The sequence below is a fragment of the Acomys russatus genome, chromosome 13 (assembly GCF_903995435.1).
Source record: "Acomys russatus chromosome 13, mAcoRus1.1, whole genome shotgun sequence".
NCBI lineage: Eukaryota > Metazoa > Chordata > Mammalia > Rodentia > Muridae > Acomys > Acomys russatus.
In genome coordinates this window covers 1724812-1750173 of record NC_067149.1, presented here as the reverse complement: position 1 = coordinate 1750173, position 25362 = coordinate 1724812, and the positions used below count along the sequence as shown (strand labels likewise).

The 25362-nt window shown below is 46.5% G+C and overlaps 1 pseudogene; it reads left to right on the top strand.

Annotated features, from left to right (window-relative positions):
* Positions 1-19757: 19757 nt before the first annotated feature.
* Positions 19758-20154, top strand: LOC127196795 (NADH dehydrogenase [ubiquinone] 1 alpha subcomplex subunit 5-like; annotated as a pseudogene).
* The last annotated feature ends 5208 nt before the right edge of the window (positions 20155-25362 follow it).

The following is a 25362-nucleotide window of genomic DNA, read 5'->3' as shown; positions in this document are numbered from 1 at the left end:
TTAAGACAGACCAGCAGGCTAGACTTGCTGGCCCAAGAGCCCCAGGAACCCTGCTGTTCCTACCTCCCAGCACGGGGATGACAAGCATGTTCCATTATGGCTGGGGTTTATGTTCATTTTCTGGGGATCAATCTCAGATTCTCACTCTTGCAAGGCAGAAACCTTACCTGCTCAACTATTTCTTCAACCCCGATGAGATCAGTGTTGTACAACCATTGGTACAGCAGGCATATGGAAGATTTTTGTTGTTTTGTTGTTTTGCGGACTCTACATACTCAATTAGCTTGGTATGTGGGCTCTTTCTCTTTACCCTGAAATGGGAGGCCACTGTGTGTCCCCTCTTCCTGAGGGAATTCTGGCGCAGGTGCTTGGGGTCCAGGCAACACAGGCTGCCCACACTATCGCTAAGTATTTTCCAGAACCCCGTTGGCCACCAGCCTCCTTTGTTCACAGAGGTCACTGTGGCCTTGAGAGTCAAAAGAAAAAGCAAGCGCACCAAGTAGACACCTGGACAAACACTGAAGGCCTCGCCATGGACTCTAATGCTTCCACATCGAGTTGCTCGCCGGTTCATTTCCTTGTGTTTACCTTGCCATGGTTCTAGAACATACCAGGCTTACTCCTGCAGCTAGTGACCCAGACTGGCCCATGCCTCTCTTCCTGGTTCCTGCAAGCGCCCTCCCCCAATCAATCCCCCTCCCACCCCTTGCTTCATTCCTAGTGTTCTTCATCATCTACCATATTTCTCTTATTCACAGGTGGTCTCCCCAAAACCGCTCTAAGTCACTTTGCTTGTCCTTTCTCAGCTGTGTCACTGGCTCCGTTACGCCTCGTGGCACAGCACGCTCTCTGTAATACCTGTCAGCTCTATGAATGCGTGAAATAGATTGGTGAGCTGATAAGGTTTGCATTACGGCTGACGCTAGGCAGCCATGTGCTTTAGGTTAATCCTGTTCCCTTCTGTCCCTGACTCATGCATCTGTCCAATAAAGCAGGCACAGGAGCTGCGGTGTAAGCTGCTTTCCAGCGGTAATAATTGACAAGTACAGGCTGTATCCACTTACCTGCTGCAGTGAGGCCCAAGAAGAAGAGAAGGGAAGGGAGGCAGGAAGCAGCTGCCAGGATGATGACTAATTGGGATCTCCAGCCATCAGCCCCTTGTGCTAATCCTTGCTGGCCTCAAGCGAAGCTTGGGATTGCTAGCTTTTGAGATTCCCATGGCCTCCTGGCCTGCCTGACCTGTCCCTAAATGACCACAGGTTGCACTGCGAAAAGTCAATCCATGTGTTAGGGTGGTGACACTGGGGGGCTCCGTGCTTGCCTGGCCTATCTCTGCAGCACGTGCACCACAGTGAGACAGATATGGGCCTTGTCTCCCTTGGGTCACATGCTCACTTGTCAGGCTCCTGCCCCTTGCTTCCCTTTAACTCTTGCTCTCCAGACCCCTAGCTGTAGGAATCTAGACTCTTCTTATTTAAACGTGCCCGGTTGTATCCCTGATGAGCCAGTGGCCATACTGTCTGATTTCACCACAGCCCCACCTCGCGAGCAGCTCAGAAGCATCTCTTCTCCTTCTGAACACAAGCCCAGCTCTTTCCCTTCATCTCTCACCCCAAGCCGCACCCCACCTTGGTCCTTTCATGGCTTGACTTCTTCGCAGTAGGCAAGACCTCTGCAGCGGAGCCCTGGGAATGACAACCTTTTAGAGACTTCACTGAAGACGCACAAGGAGCCGAGCAACGAGGAAGAAGCACCCAAGGCCCCCTCGTCCTCGCCTACAGATGTGAGTTCCCTGAGGGAAGAGACAGAGAAACAAAGTGTTAAACAACCCAGCAAAACTGTGGGATCTGGGTCAGCTGTGGTGGTGCACGCCTTTAATCCCAGCACTCTAGAGGCAGAGGCAAGCGGATTGCTGTGAGTTCGAGGCCAGCCTGGTCTACAGAGTGAGTCCAGGACAGCCAAGGCTAACACATAGGGAGACCCTGTCTCCAACAAACAAACAAAAACAAACAAACAAGCAAAAAAAAAAAAAAAAAAGCTTGTGTGATCTGCAAGAAGTTTCCCTCTTCCTCAGTAGGAACAGGAAGTCTGCACGGCTCTTGTGCTTGCCGGTAGTTTGTTCTCTGAAACTACAGAGCAGGAAGTTGTCTGGATGAGAGGAAACAAGCTATCTGCATATACCAGGCAAGGGCTGCTCTGTCACAAGCCCTTTCTCACTTCTTAACCTGTCCTGTGTGAGTGGGAGTGTGTGTGTGTGTGTGTGTGTGTGAGAGAGAGAGAGAGAGAGAGTGTGTGTATATGTCCTTATGAGTGCATGCACCTGTGCAAATAGCAGATGTGCAAATATGCACACGTGTGGTTAGAGGTCTACATAAGGTGTCTTCCTAGCTCCCTTTCCTCTGCTTTTATCCCTTAATTTAATTTGATGTGTGTGGGTGTTTTGTCTGCATGTGTGACTGTGCATAGCATGCGTGGCTGATGCTTGTGTAGCTCAGAAGAGGACGTCAGATGCCCTGGAACCAGAGTTACAGATGGCTGTGAGCCACCATGTGGGTGCCGGGAACTAAACCCAGGTCCTCTGCAAGAGCAAGAAGTGCTTTTAACTGCTGAGCCCCATCTTCTACTTCTCCTTTGCAGCTATGGCTGGCCTGAACACCAGCCTCTCTCTGTATACCATGTTGGCCTTAGACTCAGAAAAATCCCCCTGCCTCTGTCACCTGAGTGCTGGCATCACAGGTGTGCGCCACCGCTGGCCAGCTCACACACTGGATCTTTTATTTTTTTATCAATTTATTCATATTACATCTCAATGGTTATCCCTTCCCTTGTATCCTCCCATTCCTCCCTCCCTCCCATTTTCTCCTTACTCCCCTCCCCTATGACTGTGACTGATGGGGACCTCCTCCCCCTGTATATGCTCATAGGGTATCAAGTCTCTTCTTGGTAGCCTGCTATCCTTCCTCTGAGTGTCACCAGGTCTCCCCCTCCAGGGGACGTGGTCAAATATGAGGCACCAGAGTACATGTGAAAGTCATACCCCACTCATGGAGAATGTCCTGTCCACTGGCTAGATCTGGGTAGGGGTTTGAAGTTAACGGCCTGTATTGTCCTTGGCTGGTGCCATAGTTTGAGTGGGAACCCTGGGCCCAAATCTGCCTGTCATGTTCTTCTTGTAGGTTTCTAGGACCCTCTGGACCCTTCTACTTTTCCATTCTCCCATGCTTCTCTCACCTAGAGTCCCAATAGGATATCCTCACTTCTGTCCCAGTTTCCTGGTAAGTGAAGGCTTTCGTGGGACATGCCCCTTGGGCTAGTATGCAGATATAAGTGAGTATATACCATTTGACTCTTTCTGCTTCTGGGTTAACTCACTCATTATGATCATTTCTAGTTCAATCCATTTGTCCACAAATTTTGGGAATTCCTTGTTTTTAATAGCTGTGTTGTATTCCATAGTGTAAATGTACCACAGTTTCTTTATCCACTCTTCTACTGAGGGACACTTAGGCTGTTTCCATGATCTGGCTATTATGAATAAGGCTGCTATGAACATGATTGAGCAAATTTTCTTGTCACACACTGGATCTTAACTTCTCCTCACACCTTTGTTTCATCTAGATCATACTGTGGGCTCCCGGAGCTTCCTGCCAAGGAGTTGACCCCACAGCATACATACTATCTATGAGAAAGCTAGCAGGTCACAGGCCCAGTCTCCTAATTAGAACAGAAGAGCCAGCTCTTGTCCGGGCTGCTCAAGCGCAGCCAGTCCTTAGCTCCTACATATCGGGGCCATCCCTCTGACTGGATGTCCTGAGCTATGTACATCTCCAGCCCTAGACCAATTGTGAAAACAAAGGTGGGGAAAGATTAACGTGGACCTGCAAGATGACTCGATGCAAACCCCAGGGCCTGAATTCACTCCCTGGAACCTGTTTGTTTGTCTGTCTGTCTGTCTGTCTGTCTGTTTTTGAGACATGGCTTCTCTATGTACCCCTGGCTGCCCTGGAACTTGCTTTGTAGAGGCTGGCCTTGAACTCACAGAGACCCACTTGCCTCTGCCTCCCACGTGCTGGGATTAAAGGTATGCTCTACCACTGCCCAGCATTAAGCAGATGCTGTGGCACACGTCTAATCCCATCACTCCATGGGAGGGAGAGGCAGGAAAGTCACATAATTTCGAAGGCCAAGCCTCGAGTATGCAGTGCAGCAGCAGCAACAGAAACAAGAGACGGTGGAGCCGGAAGTTAGGGGTTGAGAGAACATATTGCTCTTCTAATGAACCTGTTTGGCTCCCGGCATCCATGCCAGGCAGCTCACAACCTCTATAGCTCCAGTGCCAGGCTCTGAAGCTTCTTTAGCACCTGTGTTCACACATATACACGCAATTCAAAATCAAACAAATCTAAGAAAATAAAAGAAACAAGAGAGACCTCCCCCCCTTAACGAGGTAGAAGAACAGACTCCCCAAAGTCGTGCTTTGACATCCACACATAGTCTACTACAGCATACACACACACACACAACACACACACGCACATTAAAAGTTTCCAGTGTTAAGGAAATTAATACTCAGACAGAGATGCTTTCAAGCTAATAGAAAACCAGATTGCAAAACATAAAGGGGGCAGTGTTTGCAAGAGCTTCTCATGATTGGCTTTAAGGAAGGGCATGTGGGTGGTAAGCTCGGCTTGAAGGGTTCGGGATGGTGCAAAACTGGGGTCAGAAGCGCTGAACCAGCTCGTTCATTTAGGAAACCCTGGCCGGTCCGGTCAGATATGAATGCATCTAAGTGTTGACAAGTAAGTCCTCACCCTTGGGGAGCTGGCATCCAAGTGAGGGCATGGAAACCACCAAGTAGAGTATACAAGCCAAAGTAGGTCAAGGAGGGCAGTGGGAGCATAAGCAGTGCAGCCACCGCATGGCAAGCTCCAAAACCTGACTGTCAGAATTGCCAGCCGAGGGCTGGAGAGATGGCTCAGAGGTTAAGAGCACTGGCTGCCCTTCTAAAGGTCCTGAGTTCAATTCCCACCAACCACATGGCAGCTCATAACCATCTGTAATGAGATCTGGTGCCCTCTGTATGTGCAGACAGAACACTGTATACATAATAAATAAATAAATCTTAAAAAAAAAAAAAAAAAAGAATTGCCAGCCAAGAGGACTAGAGGGCAGTCGGCAGCCAGGAACACTTACTGCTCTTAAAGGGGACTCAGGCTCAGTTCCCAGCACCCACATCATGGTTTACAGTTCCTAGTAACTCCAGTTCCAGGGTGTCTGATGTTCTTTTTTGGCCTCCATAGGCATCTACATGCAAATAGTATACATGCATACAGACATGCTGGCATCTATGCACACATGTGAAATATAGAGTGACAGTTTTTAGGATGGGGAACACAGCTCGGTGGTAGCGAAGCCATGCGTTTTAGGATGTTTTCTTTTTGTTAACAGGAGTTTGGCAGTCATCAAGAAGGCCTCGAGGAGACTGCCCCAGTTACGTTACACCATTGCACAATATGTCAGGGACTCCGGAAACTGCACGTGAGCAAACAATTGATGACAAGAATAGCTCAAGGAGATAGTGATCTTTGTTCTCCAGACCTGCGGAGCTGAAAAGGATCTTATGCCGAGCCACAGGACAGTGCATGCATCGCCAGGTTCACCCGCTGTGAGATGCACTGCAGTCTCTTCCCTCACCAGGAGAAGGTGCCCACCAGCCTGAGAACACCCACCAACATTTACTTTCATATTTTTAAATTTATGTGTGTGGGTGTTTGCATATGTGCGTATGACCCATATGTGTGCCTGATACCCAAGGGCTCCCCTGACACTGGAGCTACAGATGGTTGTGAACTGCCATGTGGGTGCTGGGAATTGAACCCAGGTCCTTGTCAAGAGCAGCAAGTGTCCTTAACTGCTAAGCCAGCTCTCCAGTCCCAACTACTCTTTACAAATCACTCTTTCCAGCAAGATGGACTTTGGACAAGAATCTTCTCTTTGAGCTGCCTCTCCCTATAGAATCATCTATATTGCCCCAACACTTTGTTTCCCAGCTTAGACTGGCCTGTCATGCAACAATTAGCTAGACTGGAGTCTACTAGCAGTAGGATATGCCTAGCTTAACCTGCACACGGCCCTGGCTTCAGTCCCCAGCATCAAAAACAAAAACAAAAACCCAGAACAAAACAAAACCAATTGTTATTTGATCCAGCTTTTTTGTATAAGCATATATTAAGTATACATTATAATGGACTTCATGATGACATTTTCAGACATGTATATAATAAATTTTGGTGATATTCACCATTATTCATCTCTCTGATATTTCCCTCCCACACCCACTGATCCTCTTCTTTCCAACTAATTCCTCTTTTATTTTTATGTAGTGTGTGTGTGTGTGTGTGTGTGTGTCCAAGTGAGTTGCATCAGGATTATTTACAGAAGCATGGACAACTTACCAGTGGCTACAACACCAAAAAAAATGTCTCTCCCTCCTTGAAGCAACCACATGGTGGCTCACAACCATCTATAATGTGATCTGATGTCCTCCTCTGGCCTGCAGGTGTACATGTAGGCAGAGCACTGTATATGTAATAGGAAGCAGCATCAAAGCCAAGCGCATGCTCAGGATCCCAGCACCTTGGAGGTGGAGGCAAGAGCAAGGCCAGGCAGGTTATACATGAAACCCTGTATCAAAAAAACAAAAGCAAACAACAACAACAACAAAAACAAACAAACAAACAAACAAAAACAAAAGCATGGGCCTGGAGAGATGGCTCAGAGGTTAAGAGCACCAGTTGCTCTTCCAAAGGTCGTGAGTTCAATTCCCAACAACCACATGGTGGCTCACCACCACCTATGAGAACTGATACCCTCTTCTGGCATACATGCAGGCATAACACCGTATACATAACAAATAAATAAATCTTTTTTTAAAAAAACAAAACAAAACACGGGGCTGGATTGGAGAGAGGCTCAGCAGTTAAGAGCATCACCTGCTTTTGCAGAGGACCCTGATTCAAGTCCTTGGATACACACAAGGTGGTTCACAAGCCCCAGTTCCAGGGGATCTGACGCTCTCTTCCGGCCTCTTTGGGCCCCAGGCACACACTTGGTGCACAGATAGACATTCAGGCAAAACACCCACGCATACACATAAAACAAAAGTAAATAGGTTCCTGGCACCCCCCTGGGGGTTCACAATGCTCTGCAACTCCAGGTCCAGGGGATCTGACACTTTCTTCCAGCCTCTTTATACATATAAAAATTGAAAAGCACACTCAAGGGAACTGAAGCCATGGCTCAGGGGTTAAAGAGTGCTTACTAAGCCAGGGGTGGTGGCGCATGCCTGTATTCCCAGCACTTGGGAGGCAGAGGAAAGAGAATCTCTGTGAGTTTGAGGTCAGCTTGGTCTATACAGAGAAACCCTGTCTCAAAAAACTAAACAAAACAACAACAAAGAGTGCTGTTCTTGCAAAAAGGTTGGTTCCCACACTCACAGGACAGCTCACAACTGTCTATAATTCTAGTTCCAGGAGATCTCATGTTTCTTCACCCAGTGAGATGGTTCAGCAGATAAAAGTGCCTGCTGCCAAGCCTGATGTCCTGAGTTCAATCCCCAGGAGCCACATGGTAGAAAGAGAGTCCTGACTCTTGTAAGTTGTACACACACACACACACACACACACACACACATACACACACACAGGCACTCACGCACGCATGCATGCATACACACAGAATGTAATAAAAGTATCTCTAAAATAATCAACAATCAGATCAACAAACATAAAAGTCCTGAAGACGGGAACAGCAATGAGGCCATTCTGTCAGAACCATTTTTATGAGAATTTGTTGGTTTAGCTTTATAGTTCTGTAACCAGTTCTAACAGTGTCAGAGAAATAGCTTATGCATGCAGTAGGAAAGACACTTCCTCCACCTGGGGTGGGGAATGGGAGGGTTGCGTCCTGAATAGGGTATTATTTGGGTAAGACGAGCGGCAGGGTTTAGTTTATTAGCCTCCTAAGTGACTAGAGAAATGGGTCAGCAGTTTCTAGCACTGGCTGCTGCTCTTGCAGAGGACCTGGGTTTGATTCCAGCATCCTCGTGGTGGCTCACAGCCATCTGTAGTTCCTGTTTCGGGGGACCCAATGCCCTCTTCTGACCGCTGCAGACACTAGGCCCACCCACATGTGGTACCATACATTCAGGCAAAACATTCACACACATAAAACAAGTTGATCTTTCTCCCCCCCCCCCCCCCCCCGCCCCCGGTCTAAGTCAAGCTACTGTTTGTAGACTCTAGTGACATTTCTTTCGGGAACAGGAGCACCCAGCCCCTAAGAGGTGCATGTGACCATCACATCATTTCTCTGGAAACGGTTCTGCCAAGACAGGAACTGAGAATTCTTTCTCCATTACAATGTGTGCTCTCTGAGAACACCGGGTTTCTGCAGTTCTCATTACTTTGCCCTCTGAGCTCCTGGGTCTGGAAAAGACCAGTACCATTAAACTCTTTTATGACTCTCTGCCCCCAGGGAACCAGGAATAAAGGTGAGTAAGAACCTCATCCAAGGTAGAAGGTTCTGCCCTCAAGATGTTTCCTTCCCATAAAGCCCACAGCCTCATGCCAGGGCCATTACAGCCAAAGGCAGAGCAGCCAAGTGTCAATTGCATCGTTTTATGAGCTAGTGCTATGAGGCAGTCTCCTCCCCTGGGTTCTGTAATGTGTAGGTGCAGTAGGTACTAAAATGGATTTGTTTTCCTTCTTGAAGCTCTGACAGCCAGAGGCTAATTCCCACTGTAGCAGCCTTAAAGGCTGAGGGGCGTCTTTGACACATGAGATGGCCATGGATCACTAACGTCTGCAGAGAAAGCTTTTGTGATGCCCTGTCCCCACCATCTTGGCCTGGACTCATTCTGATCTGCAGTTACTGAAAGATTGCTTGCCTAGTCATTTGTAGACACTAACTTTTTTTTTTTTTAAGGGAAACTAGCTTAAAATGTAATGCTGAGGGATACTGTGAATCAATGGGTAATCTCTCAGGAAACTTTCCCTAGACTTTTCTATACCTGGACTATGTCTAAGCCACAATGTGATGCAAATCCCAGAGCAAACAGAGACAGGAAATCTAAGGTTGTCCAGGATGGTTTAGTGGTTTTGTTGTTGTTGTTGTTGGTTTGGTTTGGTTTGGTTTTGATTTTCAAGACAAGTTTTCTCTGTGTAGCCTTGGCTGTCCTGGACTCACTCTGTAGACCAGGCTGGCCTCGAACTCACAGAGATCCCCCTGCCTCTGCCTCCCAAGTACTCAGATTAAAGGCTTGCGCCACCACCACCACCCAGCCCAATGATTTAGTTTTTAATAATGGGCCTCTAGTGACATTTCTTTAAGGAACAGGAGCACCCAGCCCCTAAGAGCTGCATGTGACCATCACATCATTTCTCTGGAAACAGTTCTGCCAGGACAGGAACTGAGAATCTTTCTGCAGGGCTGTGAGAACACCAGGTTTCTGCATTGTGGATCACTGTGGAATGATCGACAAATAAAACTATTGCATTTAGTATATATAACCATTGCCTTCATTTCTATTTAGTATTATTTTGCTTTTAAGAACTTGGACTCTCTCTTCTTCTCTCTCTGTCTCTGTCTCTCTCTGGGGTACCCCTCCCCCTTTCCTTCTCTCCCCATGCTCACTTAATAAACCTCATATAATCTAATATCATTTTAAAAAAGAACTTGGCGGTTTGACTGCGGATACACCTCTGTACACATTACTTCTGTTTGCTGACCTCGCCTCCAAGTCACTCCTTATTTCTATCCTTTGCTTTGTGTCCAAGGAGGCTGGCCCATATATGGACCTCAACAGGTCTCCTTAACATCTAACATCGAAAGAGGCCAAAGAGAATCTCTCCAGACCCTGTGGGAAAGAGGCAAGAGGACCTGGGCACCACTTCCTATGCATTCTCCGACATAGATAGTGCCTGAAGCTTGGCCACACTGACCACTGCAGTTCCAGGTTCTAGTATCTTCGACAGCCTCTCTGGCACCCATGAAGATCTCATTGCTGTACCCTGCCCTTACACTGGAATTCTTACATTATTGAATCCTGCTGGAATTACTAAACTAGAATGTTCCTTCTGTTTCTAGGCATGACCCTGACTGATACTGTCACTTAATAAGTCATATGACCCTAGTCATGTCATTTAGGCACTTTAGCCTAATACTCAATGGTATTTTTAAAATCTCCACTTTGAAGATGAACTCAGCATGTAAAGGCACTTTTTCACCAGACATGAAGACCTGAGTTCAATCCCTGGGCCCATATGTAGAGGGAGAGAACACGCTTCCACATGCTGGCCTCCCACCATGACATCAATGTGCCCACTCACATATAACACAGCTGCACACACACACGGTGAATAAATAAATGTGTGCTAATTTTTTTTTTTTCGAGACAGGGTTTCTCTGTGTAGCCTTGGCCATCCTGGACTCACTTTGTAGACCAGGCTGGCCTCGAACTCACAGCGATCCGCCTGCCTCAGCCTCCCGAGTGCTGGGATTAAAGGCGTGTGCCACCACGCCCAGCGCTAAATTTTTTTAAAAGCCAATTCTTGCTGGGAACCTGGCTCAGTAGTAAAATAGTTGCTCAGCATGCCCAAGGCCCTAGGTTCAAGTCTTAGCATTGAATACAAGTATTTTTGTTTGGTTAAGACAGGGACTCTTGTAGCCCAGGCTGGCCAGGAATGTGCTGTGAACCCAAGGCTGGCCTTGAACTGCTAATTCTTCTGCGTCCACCTCCTGAGGGCTGTGATTACAATCATGTGTCACCATGCTCTGCAAAATGCTGGTTCCTACACCCTTTCCCTCTGGGGAAGAACACTTCCTTAAAAACAAAACAAAACATTAACATGTCTGTTCTGTGTTTGTGCTTTCTGAGTGTCACAATTCCAGGAACACCTAAAAGTACCATGCTGTCTTTTTATGTTTAGGTGTTGGCAGGTACGGTGGCGCACCCCTTTAATCTCAGCACTCGGGAGGCAGAGGCAGGCAGCTCTCTGTGAGTTCAAGATCAGCCTCATTTACCTAGCAAGTTCCAGGACAGCCACAGCTACATAGCGAGACCCTGTCTCCAACAAACACACAAATATACAAAAATTGCTGCTGCTGCTAAAAAGCAGGCACTTAGAGTCCTCGTCCTAAAGTACTTGTGAGTGTTGAGCACTGAAAGGCCGGCTGGATCTCGCTGTGATAAACCCAATAGGTGGCCTGACAATATGTTATTCTTAAGCTTTATCGCAAACTCAGAAAGATAAAACAAAATGTTTTCAATATTTTTGGCTCCAGTTGACTGGCATTTACTAATAGGACGCTAAGGAAGACTATGTGTACTTTTCTTTGTGTTCTGTTTTGGTTGATTTAGTGTTTTTGAGACAGGGTCTCATGTAGCCCAGGCTAGCCTTGAATTCTTGATCCTTTGCCTCAACCTCCCAAGTTCTGTGGTCACAGGCATGCATCCCCAAGGTGGTTAGTTTTTCTTTTGAATTGACACATAATAACTTCATATTTATGGAATAACATGTAATAACACAATGCACATATATGTATATATAACGTGTCATAGTCAAATCAAGATAATTAGCATTTCTGTCTCATTATTTCTCTGTTTACAGGCTTCAAATTTCTATCCTATGGGCTGGCAAAACTGCTCAGCAAGGAAGGAAGGGTGCTTGTTGTCATGACGTGAAGTCAATCCCCGAAACCCACATGGTGGAAGGAGAGAACGTGTCCTCTGACCTCCAAACATGCACTATGATGCACACGTGCATGTACACACACATGCACGCGTGTGCACACACACACATGCACCCACATCACTCATAAATAAATGTTAAAAAATCCTTCTAGTTCTTCATAAAATACACAGTCATAAACTGTAGTCAGACAACAGGGTGTTAGTAGTTATTCCCCAAAGCTTTTAAAAAATAATTCATTCTCTCATTGTCTCTGACTAAGAGTTGGGGTTGGTATGGCACTGAGGGTTGTTCACAATTGAGACTCAGAAGGAGATGGCTCCAGTCTAGCGGGAAGGTCCCTCACAGTGAGGGGACCTGGTAGGAGTCAGGTGTCCCCATTCACCTACCATGTAAGAGAAGTAGTCACCGTATCTGGGCTACCATTTAGATTTGCAGGGGAACTGAGGAGCCATCATGGCCAGGCTCAAGGACTGTCTCTTCTATTGGGGTGTTTGGTTTAACAGAAAGAAAATGATTAATGAGGGGCCACCCTTGCCATGTATGGTTCCCACAGAGCTTTTCACGTAGAATATCTGCTTTAGGCTGCAAAGAGCTGAGCCCCAAGCTGAGGTGGGGACAAGGAAAGACATGGTACCTGATGTTTGCAGTTGAGAGGGGACTGGCTGTGTGAAGGGAACAGACTCCTATGAAGGCAGGAGCTGGGCAGGTTACTAAGAGCGTTGAAGCCAGGCTTAATAACATTTACATCCAATGCATAAAGAAATAAGAGCCACTAAATATCTTTGAGCCACAACCCCAAGGCCAAAGGGATGTTTTATAAAGATGTATCTTGCGGAAATAAGGACATTCAAGAAAAGATACTCAAACTCTCTATAGCCACCAATACATGTAAGTCTTGAGCTAAGATGACTGTTTATCCACAGAGAATTTCTAGCATATTTGTTCGTTTACATTTTGAGACAGGGTCTCATGTAGCTTAGGCTCCCTCAGACTTGCTATGTTATGGAGGATGACCTTGAACTTCTGACGTCCTCACCTCTACTTCATGGTGCGTATACCCACCATTCCCAGTTTATAAAGTGACAGAGGCAAGAGCATCACTGCAAGTCCAAGACCAGACTCATGTGCAGAGCATGCTCCTGGTCACCCAGGGGGATGTATTGACACCTTGTCTCAAAGAAGCCCAGACTTAGCCCGGTGTGGTGGCACAAGCCTGTTTCCTCAGCACTTGGGATACAGGCAGGCCAATCTCTTCACCTAATCAAATAATACATAGAGAATTCCTGGCCAGCCTGGTCTACATGATGAGTTCCAGGCCAGGCAGAACGAGACAGTGAGTCTCTGTCTCAAAACCAAATCAAAACAACAGCAAAACCCAAAACAAATGAAAACTCCCAGAGAAACAGGCTCTTCTGTCTTTCTTTCGGAGGGTGGCCTGGGTCTAACTATGCTTTTTCCAGTACTTTGGACTTTTTAACTTTTCTAAACCTCCTCTTCCCATCATGTGACTGACCTCCAAGCCTGGCTCAAACAGCATGGCTCGCTCTCTCTTCCTCTTAAGCTCCCTATGAATAGATAATAAACTTCTCTCTAAAACTCAAAACAACAATAACCACCCAGGATTCCTGCCTTGGAGCCCCTATCAACCTCAGAAGTTATTTTCACATCTCCTTAGCAAATATATATTCACCGTGGGAAGAAAAAAAAAAAAAAAAAAAAAAGCCCTGACTCTGGATTTAGTCCCCAACACCACAAAACAAACAACAGTTCAAACACTTGCATGGATTATGCCTTTAGCCCCAGCCCTCAGGAGGCAGAGGCAGAGGCAGGCCGGTTCCTGTGCCACCATGTCCAGCTTTTTGGAATTTTGGTGTTGTGACACACTGTCTCGTACAGTCAGTGTGATCCTGAACTCCTGATTCTCCTGCCTCCACCTCATAAAGACTGGACTGTGGCACCATGCTTCACTCTGGAGGAACTACACTGAGACATGAGCTCACACTGTAGCCCAGGCTTGCCTTGAGGTGACTAACTATGTAGTCCAGGCTGGTCTCAAACTTGAGACAGTCCTTGTGCCTTGGCCTCCTGACTCCTGGGACTATGGGTAGGTGCCACCACACATACGTGCCATATGTGCTTTGACTATGCCTACACTTTTGCATATATAGTATTGTTCTACCGGTGATTTAGAGATAGGGCCTAGGGATTGGACTAGATGCTCTGGTTGATCAACTTTCCTTCCACAAGTCTCCCCTTTCACTATTCACCTGAGCCCAGGCTTTGGCCTACTCAGCCTCAGAAGCACCTGGCCTGCTTCCCTCCTGAGCCAGTGACCTTTTGTCTCCGGGCCAGTTGCTTGTTTATCTTTCCTAGGCTATTTGAGCCATTAAAAGAATGTATTAGTTTGTTTTGCAGCTTCCCTGTTCCCTCGACTTCTGTTTCCTTGCTTGACAAGATAAAGAAATTGTGCTGACTTTTTTTTTCTTTTCTTTTCACTATTCTTAGGGGAAGGAACAGGAAGGAACGCCTAATCTGAAATAGAGAATGAGAACACTATTCTTTTGTTTCCCTGCTACAGGACCCTTCTTGCCATTTTGCCCTAAAACACAGTATTCATTGGACAGAGTATACGGAAGGCCCTGTCTGTCATGTGTGTCAGTGGAAGTAGGAAGCAGGGGAGGGGGGGGCGTCGAGGCCCAAATCAAAGTTGCAGGGTCTGAAATGGGCCAGACATGTCTGAGAACCTTGGTGTTAGGAGTTTGTTGGAGAAGACAGGACAGTGGGTGCAAGGCCTGATGGTTTGGGTTGGGTTTTGATTTTTTTTTCATTTGTTTATTTTCTGTGCCTATATCTATATGTGTTTGTGTGTACACTCATGTCTATGGTAAACAAAGGTGAAAGGGCAACTTGCAAGAATTGGTTCTTGGGTCTGGAGAGATGGCTCAGTGGTTAAGAGCACTGTCTGTTCTTCCAAAGGTCCTGCGTTCAATTCCCAGCAACCACATGGTGGCTCACAACCATCTATAATGTAATCTGATGCCCTCTTCTGGCCTACAAGCAGATAACACTGTATATTTAATAAATCTTTAAAAAAAATAAAAATTAAAAAAAGAATTGGTTCTCTCCTTTTATCATGTGGATCCTGGGAATATAATGCAGATTGTCGGGCCTGATGGCAAGTACCTCTACCCACTAAGCCAACTTGCTAGACTGAGGAAGAGCAGGGATTCCAAGCCCCCTCCATGGCTGACACTCAGGGTACTGCGCTGGAAAAATGTTTCCTGTGACAAGCGTTTGTACAGGTTTCTGCAGGTGGCCATAAGGGTCAGATGGCTTAGGGAAAGCCTTGCATGCTTTTTGGCAGGTAGGTCTTATGTTTTATTCTATGGAAACAGATGAGTTTGGTAGTGGAGCAAAAGAAAGGTAAGGTGGAAAAAAATTGGTTTACTATATGGATTTTTGTTGTTGCTAGTGTAAATGCTGTCTGTGGTCCGTACCACATTGTACTGTGAAGGTCAGCGGACGGTTTGCAGGACCGAGTTCTCACTTCCCACTGTGTGTGTCCCAGGAGGCACACAGATAAGACTGAGGCTGTCAAGCTTGGCTGCAAGCACCTTTACCCTTGGAGCCATCTCACAGCCCTCTTCAGCATGCATTTAATATTTAATTAAAATTTGAAAAACTTGATAGGGATGGAGGCCGCTTGCAAACAATGTGATTATAAAGCTTTATCCTCATGACCCTGAGACTCCAAACTCATCATCAGTCTCTCTGTTTGTTTAACAGTCAGACCAACAAAACGAAAAGGCCAAGTTCATCGACTGAGCAAACACACAAAGGAAGAAACCGTCTGGGAGCCGGAGAGTCTGTTTTCTAGACCCTGTCTGCTTTTGAGCACTCCTTCTTTTGGATATTTTATTTATTAGTGTAGTCACAAATGTTTTCTTGAGTGTTTGAGAGGCAGGAAGGGGTTGGGTTGTAAAGCTTAGGCAGTTCCTGGTCCGATGGTGGAGGCAATAATTAAGCCATAAAGATGAACAGAGAACGACTGTCGTATAAACAAGGTCTGAGCTAGAGACACACATGGCAGCTACAAGCAGCTGAGCCTGGAGAGGCTCGAGACATCAGTAAGGGTAAACACACACCCACTGAACACCTTATAGTGTTTATTCATTTGAGCACCAGCTCACAACACCCTTAATGAGGTCGGCCATCAGTCTCCCAAATTTGCTGAAGATAAAACTAAAAGGCACAGAAAAGCAAAGTCACTTGTGAGGGTGAAGACGGGACTCAAATCCTGTCACGGTTGTGTTTTTTAAATTATTTATTGTTTAATTTTCTATTGTGTATATTCATAGTACATGGTACTGTATTATACAAGGACTTTTTTTGTTTTGTTTTGTTGAGACAGGGTCTCTCTGTGTAGCCTTGGCTGTCCTAGACTCACTTTGTAGACCAGGCTGGCCTCGAACTCACAGCAATCTGCCTACCTCTTGAGTGCTGAGATTAAAGGCATACGTCACCACAACCGGCCTCATACAAGGATATTTTTATACAAGCATATATTGTACATCTACATGTACAACTACATTTCCCCCATATCTCCCTATTTTTCCTTTATTGGGGATTGCACATGCTAGGAAAGTGCTCTATCACCAGTCTTTAACCCTAGACTTCCATCTATTTATTTGTTTGTTTATTGAGGCAAGGTTTCAACAGAGTTCTCAGGCTTATCTCTGTAGGTCAAACAGGACTTGAACTGGAGACTTTCTTACCTCAGCCTCCCATTAGCTGGGGTCATAGGCTGCACTACCAGGATTAGTTACATACTGTGTTATTTTGTGGGGGGTGGGGGAGGGGGACTGGCATTGTTGAGTATTTGTTTGTCTTCTTGTTTTGCTTTAGTTTTTATTTTTTTCTTTATTTCATTTTCCAATGTTTTATGTTTTATTTAAATGGGGTATTTTAAAGAACAACTTTATGGTCGTAGCAGTACTAAGCAGAAAAGTACATAGTTCCTGTATGTCCCACTTCCCAACAAGCAGACAACCTCTGCACGATCAACCCCATTCTTTACAAGTGACGAGCCTACAGTGACACACCACTGACAGCCAAGCCCCATGGTTTACATTCGGGTCCCCTCTGAATATTTCATGGCTTCTGACAAGTGTACAATGGAATGTATTCACCACTATATGTAAGCATTTCCATTGACCCCAAAATTCAGAAGCGGGGAGAGGGAGAGTCCCAGGCAGATGGCCCCGTATGTATCACCTGAAGTTTATACAAAGAGCGAAAATATTTAGCCACAAAGCGTGTAATAGTCCCATCAGAACTAGACAGTATGACTTTTATGCTGAAGGTACAACACTCCCCGGCTGCAGGACATACTGGAATTGAGCTGGTACTGATCTAGAAGTTTCTTCTTTGCTGGCTAACCCTCCTCATGCTGGAAGGCACTATGGAGGCTGCTGAGGGGAAAAGGCACCAACAGTCCTACTCATCTGTGGACCCTGGGAACTAAGCTACTGAGGCACCAGGCAAGGTAAGCCCTCTGGTGAGACAGCGGCGAGTCTGTCACGGGGTTGCTTTCTGACTGGATTTGAGGCCTGTTCCACAGGAAGAGATTCATGTCTGGTATTGTAAACCTGGTCACCAGCCCATGGCCTCAGAGGCCATATAGGGGAGGTGCCACTGTTTGTTAAGTGGGCATGATGTATAATACATGCCTGTCAAATTGTCTTCTAAGCAACGACACTTGTGCCCATAAATTAGCTCAGCTAAGCTTCCCTTTGCAGTGGGCAGCGGTTAGTGCAGAGACTAATAACTGGTGAACGTGCTGAGAATCGGTGACCACTGGCTGCTCAGCCAGAAAGCCGTACTGTTAGGGCCGGTTGGAGGCCTTGGCTGGCATGCCCTGCCCTCTACCTTCACTGTATAAGCCAGACATTTTGGTTCTGTGCCCCTTTATGCCAGCTTTTTCCACCTCCCTGCTCTCTTTCCTTCACTCCCCAACCCCCACCCCTAGCACTCACCCTCTCTCCCCTAATACACCTGCACACACACACACACACACACACACACACACACACACACACACACGTACATAATATAGCTTCATCACCATTAGCTCATTCTGATATTTAATCAATCATTTACCACTCCCTCCTCGGCTCCAGAAACGCTACAGAGGACATGGTGGAAAGAGCCGACGAGTCAGAGGAAGGAGCGGATTGTTTTACACACCGTCTTTGGGGTGTGACATGGCTACTGCACTTTTGAACTCTGGACAAACACAAACTCACTAGGACAAACACAAACGTGGGCCTTTCGGCAGCAGCGTTCCCTCACAGAGCAGTGCCTGAGGACTTACAGGCAGTTAACAGCTACTCTGTGAGGGAGAGAGTGTTTTTCAGTAGTGGAGCAACTGGTAAGTTGCCAGTGTTCCTTAAAATAACCGCTACCCCATGTCCCTGTAAGCAACCCTAGTAAAATTCACTGGGACACACACACACACACACACACACACACACCACAAAAACCATGAAAGTAGGAGACTAGTTGGGAAAGAGATCAGGGGGCGGGTGAAGGGACCAAGACAGGGAAATGAGGAGCCGTATGACCAAACACATTTTATTCACATATGAAAATGTCATGATGAAGCCCCTTACTAAGTAAACTGATATATGCTGGTTAAAACAAAAAACAAAAAAGCCGAGAACAGTCCTCCATTCGGTTTCTTTTCTTTCAAGCTTGCTCTGAGACGAGGCAGGCCCACGGCTGAGGTGCACTTCGGGGGAGGTGGTTTGAATTGTGTGGTTAGTTTTTCTGGGTGAGACTCAGACCTTGGTGCCAGGGAGCTGAGGGTTTCATAGCAACAACTGCCAGGGCTCCTGGGAAAGTCCCCAGGCATCTGGAGTCCTGCAGGCTTGGCAGCCCCTGCTCCCCAGATGGACCCAGCATCAATCAGGGACGAGAACACGAAGCATCAAACAGGTGGCAGCTATTTTTAAAATCCAATTTAAAGTCATATATGTATAAGCCCCAGTGGATTTCCCTAGGGGGATCTTATCCCTCAAGTGGAAAGTGCTTGAAGTCAAATAAGGGAATCTCTACGTTGATTCCCAGCAAGGCCAAGTGCAGGGCTCTGCTGCCTACAGCAATAAGTGCTAATCCACTTTAAGCAAAGTGAGGCAGAGCTGGGGAGCCTGGGCGACTGGAGGACCAGGAGCAAAAGGTCCTGTTGGCACCGTTAGTGTGTGTCTGGATCGGTCTGGCAGAGGAAAAGAAATCAAAGACATGAGTTACAGTGTCCCTGCTCAAAAAAAAAAAAAAAAAAAAAAAAAAGCAACTGGAGGACTCAGAAGAAAGGGAAAGGAGGGAAAGTGTCCTTCTGGAAGACAGGGCGGGAGGCAGCAGCCCAGCTCTGTTCAGCCAGCTTGCTTGGCTCTGGCCACTGTTTCTTTTTGTGATTTTGCCACCCAGCTTAGGTCTCAGGCGCCACTGGACAGATAAAGTATCTTGCCCTGGGCCCAGAAGCACAGTGTGCCTTGCGGAGACAAGCAGTTTGCGTCTCCTAACAAACACTTTCTTTTTCATGCGGTAACCCAGATTCGCTCGTCTGTGTTTTTCCTCTTTGCAAGGCCTACAGTAACAAATTGGAGAAAAGATCCAGAGAACGGGTGTCCTCTATTTCCCGCCACTGGGCACTTCCCACCGCTACTACCTCACACTCGCCTAAAAGCAAAACCAGGCGCAGCGCTATAGGCCCGTGATCTCAGCACATGAGAGGTGGAGGCGGGAGAATCAGTTCAAGATCATCCTCCCCGACATAGAGTTCAAGGTCAGTCTCGGCTACCAAGGCCCTGGGTCAAGAGACAGCTCGGTGCCATATAAGAGCGAGGAGCCTGAGTTTGGTGCCCAGAGCCCACATTTAAAAAACAAAAAAACAAACAAACAAACAAACAAAAAAAAAAAACCGGGGCTCTAGGCTTGGTTGCTGTCATGGCAGGTTTGCTGAAGAAGACTACTGGCCTTGTGGAATTGGCGGTGTGTGACACTCCACATGAGAGGCTAACAATATTGTGTACAAAGATTCTTGACCTCCTGAAGCACTTCCCTCAACATGCCACCCACAGAGAGTACACAGGACAGATCACCAGTGAGAAGCTGGACACGGTCAAAGCGGAGCCAGATGTTAAAAAATGAGAAGGCTTGCTTCAGGGTGCTGAAGCAGAAGAGGTGATTCTTCAGGCTGAAAATGAACTAAGTCTGGCAAGGAAAATGCTGCCGTGGAAGCCGTGGGAGCCGCTGGTGGAAGAGCCTCCTGCTGACCAGGGGAAGTGGCCCATATGATCAATGGCTGATGGCTGATGCAATTTTAATGTGCAATTAAATTTTCTGCGCTAAAAAAAAAAAAAAAAAAGATGAGGCACATACTTGTAACCCCAGTACTGAGGCGGCAGGGCCAGGCAGATCTCTGGGGTTGAATGGCCAGCCAGCTAACTTGCCCAGCTCCAGAGCAATAAAAGTCTCAGAAAGGTGGACAGTGTCCTGCGGAACGACACCCAAGCTGTCCACTAACCCCACATGAATCTGGGAGGCTGTTGTCTTCTCGTGGTTGGTTTTACCAGCAAGCTCACGTTCAAATATTCAAATGAAGCTGAGGCATGAAGATGACCTAGAACTCAGGCTAGCCTGGTCTACATCGTGAGCTCAAGGCCAGCCTGGGATTCATAATGAGAGCATATCTCAAAGATAAAGCAACAGCACGTGTTGGGCCTGGTGTCTGGTAAAAGTCTGTACAAGCTGGCATCATGACTGAGCGGAAAGCTGCCTCCCTCCCCGCCGCCCCAACTGCAGAACTGGCTCAAAGCGGTCCTCAAAAGCAACCTGGTCCACATCTGATCCAGTTTTGTTCTCATTTGCATGACAAATATCTTCAGTTTCTCCATCCTCTATGACATTGCAAAGCTTTCAGACATACCACAATAGCTGTCCCCAGTAGACAATTCAAGCTATCAGGGTCCCTATAACATATTATAAACATGGTACAAAGGAACAAATGCAAAAATTTGCCAATTATCTTACTATTCAAGAATACAGTGGGTTGTTGTTTTACGATCTCTATCTTCTCATACAAATACATTATGCTGGGCTTGCGAGAACGGCCGGAGCGACAGGGATTAATGACACGCAGTGCCTTCAGGAGCAACCTGCTCATATCTGCTCTCTACATCCCTTTGCTGTTATCTCCAAAACAGACATTGTTGGGGATTTCTACCATCTTACGTTACAATAGCTTTCATAGGCAGATATACACATTTTTACCATAATATATGAATGGACGAATTGTGGTCTATTCATACAGTGGGACAGAGAAATGGAGCTTATCTGTGATTGCAACAGTATAGGGGAATCTAGGAACAGCCATCATATTAATTTGAAAGCCAGCCTGACCTAGGTGTAGCAGCTGCGTCTGTACCTCCAGCACTTGAGAGGCGGCTGAATAGAATTGCCGTGTGTTTCAAGCCAGCACGTACTACACAGTGAAATCCACAGAGACATCCACTACCCCCCTCCACCCCTCGTTTCAGAATAAGAAGGGCCAGCAAGATGGCTTAGCTGGTAAGGGAGCTTGCTGTCAAGCCCGATGACCTGAGTTCAACCCGTGGAACCTACGTACTGGAAGGAAATAACCCATTCCTGCAAGTTGTCTTCTGACCTCCGAAGACGCATAGTGGCCTGCCTGTGCCTGTGCACCTACTCACCCTCCCCCAGAATATTTAAAAATGAAAAGAAGGACCCAGCACTCGGGAGGCAGAGGCAGGCAGAGCGCTGTGAGTTCAAAGCCAGCCTGGTCTACAAAGTGAGTCCAGGACAACCAAGGCTACACAGAATCTGGGAAGCCCCCTGTACTAACTGGGCTCCAAGTGTGTACCTAGAGTCAGGATAAGAAGTCTCAGGCACGAAAACTTTGTTGGGTGCCAATATGTTGCTATACCTTTTATTCTTTCTACATTAGTCAACACAGTAAATTATTAAGTCAGTAGTTTTCTTTTTTTTTTTTTTTTTAATATTTTTTACTTTAATTTATGTGCATTGGTGTGAGGTTGTCAGATCTTGGAGTTACAGACAGTTGTGAGCTGCCATGTGGGTGCTGGGAATTGAACCCCGGTCCTTTGGAAGAGCAGGCAATGCCTTTAACCACTGAGCCATCTCTCCAGCCCAATCAGTAGTTTTCTTTAACCAGCTAGTTCCCAAAGGACAGACATAGAGACAATGGTTTATTTTTAAGCTGCAAGTACTGTGCTGGGCAGAATCTGAGCTATTCTAATCCTAACATCCTTAAACCCCACAAGTTCATCCGGGCGTGGTGGCACACATTTTTTTGTTTGTTTGTTTTTTAAAGATTTATTTACTAATTTTATGTATGTATACACGTGCTCTCTATCTGCATGTGCCCCTGCAGGCCAGAAGAGGGCATCATATCACATTATAGATGGTTATGAGCCACCATGTGGTTGTCAGGAATTGAACTCAGGACCTCTGGAAGTGCAGCCAGTACTCTTAACTACTGAGCCATCTCTCCAGCCCCATGGCACACGGTTTTTAATCTCAGCGCTCAGGAGACAGAGGCAGGCAGATCACTGTGAGTTCAAAGCCAGCCTGGTCTACAAAGCAAGTCCAGGACAGCCAAGGCTACACAGAGAAACCATGTTTCAAAAAACAAACAAACAAACAAACAAATAACCCACAAGTTTTTATGGCGCCGGGGCTCTGTGTATGAGAGGCAGGGACTCCACATCCTTAGCCTCTTTCTGGTTGTATTTTGTCTCTTTGAATTGAGTTTCACTATGTAGCTCTGGTTGGACTAGAACTGGCTGTATTGGCCAGGCTGGCCTTGAACTTTCTGTGCTGCTGTGCCCAGATTTGCGTGTCCTTTTCCAGGATGAGAAACAAAATTCTGAGATAGGATCTTACCGGGCAGGTGTGACCAAAGCAGAAGAGGCACGAATGAAGGCAAAGCTTAAATAACCATACTTGGTGTTTGCCAAGGGCAGATGTTGAGGTCCACTCCTGTCCGATTTTTCCCTCTGTCCCACTACCACTTCCTCACCCCCTACCCAACTGCTAGCAGCAACAATCTTCAGAATCCCCCTGCCCCCCTTGAACGGAGCGTCGGTGAAACCCCATGTTTTCCTTATACTTGCTCTCTGTTACCACCTGTTCTGATGTACAGTCCTCAGCAGCAACCTGGTCCACCTCAGGTTCTTTTTTACCCCCGCATCCAACCCAGAATTCTGTGAGTTCCTGATGTGCACTTTTCCTGGGGAGATCAACCTGCACTCATTCACCCCAGACTAATGTCAGAGAAACCGTTCCACTCAATAGCTTGAGGAACCAGTGGTTTAACTGGAGTTGCTCGCAGAAGGATAGGAAAATTACCAGCGGTTGCACTGCTAAGGAAAATGTCTCTCTCCCCCATATCCAGTAACTGTCCATTTATTGTTCAGAGGTGGGGTGGGGCCTTGGGGGGGTCCCTCTTGCCCCATCTCCATGATGGGCCCAGTTTTCTGAAAGTCTCCTGAAGTTAATCAAGGCTGCAGAGTTCTAAAGGACAGTGCCTTGTCATGCTCAGAGAACCAGTGCTCCAGAACAGGTCCAAATCCTATGGTGTGTTCAAACCTCAGTCCGCCACCCCCAAATCCAAACTCACTCTTTCCCTCCCCATCCCCTCCCAGCCTTTAACTTTACCACTCCTTGGCTTCCTTCTGAGTGCTAGCCTGGGCAGCACACTATCCACTCAGCTACCTAAGCCTGCCACCTGGGAGGCATCCTTCATTCCAATTGGGCATAAGGTCTATCTCTTTTTTCTATTTAAGGTTTTTAATTATCTAGTTATTGTATGTATGCATGTGTACCACGGCACACACATGAAGGAGAGAAACCTGTTCTTTAGGATCCCAAGTGTGGGATCGAACAGTCTAGTAAGAGAGCAGATGATGTTAATTCACTAGAAGAGCAACCACCTAGTGCAGGAGCTTAATTGCTACCAGATGAAAACGATTCTGTGAACAGACTCTGGGAGGAGATATATAAATGAGCCCAGAACTGGCAGCGGTGCAGAGTGAAGACTTGGGATAGATTTGGCTGTTCATCGCTGCCCTTCAAGACGCTCCTAGAGAAAACCACTCGAGGGAAGTCTTCAGAGCTCCAGCTCCTGCTGAGGCTCTGGGGTCTGGTTACCCCCAGTTCCAGTGCAAGAAATCCTGCGGCTCCCGATCAGAGAATCATTCCTTGGGACTGATATCCTTACGGTTTTGTTGTGTCAATTAATCTTCATTTCCTACTGTTTTGGTTAATCAGGTTATAATTGATGTAGGCTCAGTCAATAAGTTGTTAATAAAATATTTTATTTAAGAAAATCGTGACTACACACACACACAACACACAGGGCAACCTGTGGCAGTAGGTTATTTCCTTTAGCTATGTGAAGCTATGTTGCCTTCATGTCACCAGGCCTCCTGAGTCTAGACTTTTATGCTCCCTGTATCCTTCCCCATATTGACCTGGTCTTAAAAACTGCAAACGGTCAGGGCCTTGTGCTTTCATTCCCACAGCTGAACAGTCATCTGGGGTCAGAACCAGCCATGTCTCTAATGGAAGGTCCCTCTTCTCCCTCTTATTTACCTCTTCGTGCTCCCTGGCTTCTTTCAGAAGATTATTTGAATTATATTTATATATTTGTGACTGTGTGTATTGTGTGAAGATGCAGGCATGGCATGACACATCTGAGGACAGCAGAGGACAAACCTGTGAGAGTCAGCTCTCTCTTCCAGCACATGACCCTAGGGTAGACGCAGATGGTTAGGTGTAGCTTTTCCTTTTTTTTACTTTTTATTTTTATTTAATTTATTCATTATTTATTAAGTATACAGTGTTTTGCCTGAATGTATGCCTGCAGGCCAGAAGAGGGCACCAGATCTCTTTATAGATGGTTGTGAGCCACCATGTGGTTGCTGGGAATTGAACTCAGGACCTTTGAAAAACCAGGCAGTGCTCTTACCCTCTGAGCCATCTCTCCTGCCTGACTTTTTTTTTTTCCTACTTCCATAACTTTCTTCTTCTCATCAAATATTACTGTGTCTTCTGGATTGCTGGGGTGTGATGCAGGGTCAGTTTCTCCCAGTTTAGTGTAATCAGAGCTCTCATTTATTTGTTTGGTTGGTATTTGGTTTTGTTTTTTTGTTTGTTTGTTTGTTTTTTTTTTTTTTTTTTGTTTTTCGAGATAGGGTTTCTCTGTGTAACCTTGGCTGTCCTGGACTCGCTTTGTAGACCAGACTGGCCTCGAACTCACAGCGATCGCCTGCCTCTGCCTCCCAAGAGCTGGGATTAAAGGTGTGCGCCACGACGCCCGGCTCAGAGCTCTCATTTTTTAAAAGCATTGAAGCATTCAGTGCAGACTTTGGATCGTCACCATCTCGTTCACTCACTGATTCAGGTTCTGAGTTTGTTCCTCTTTCTTTGCCATGTGGAGGTGACACATTCGCTATATGCTGGTCAACAAGGCGCTCAGGTGGGCTGGCAAGAGCAGGGTGTTCCACAG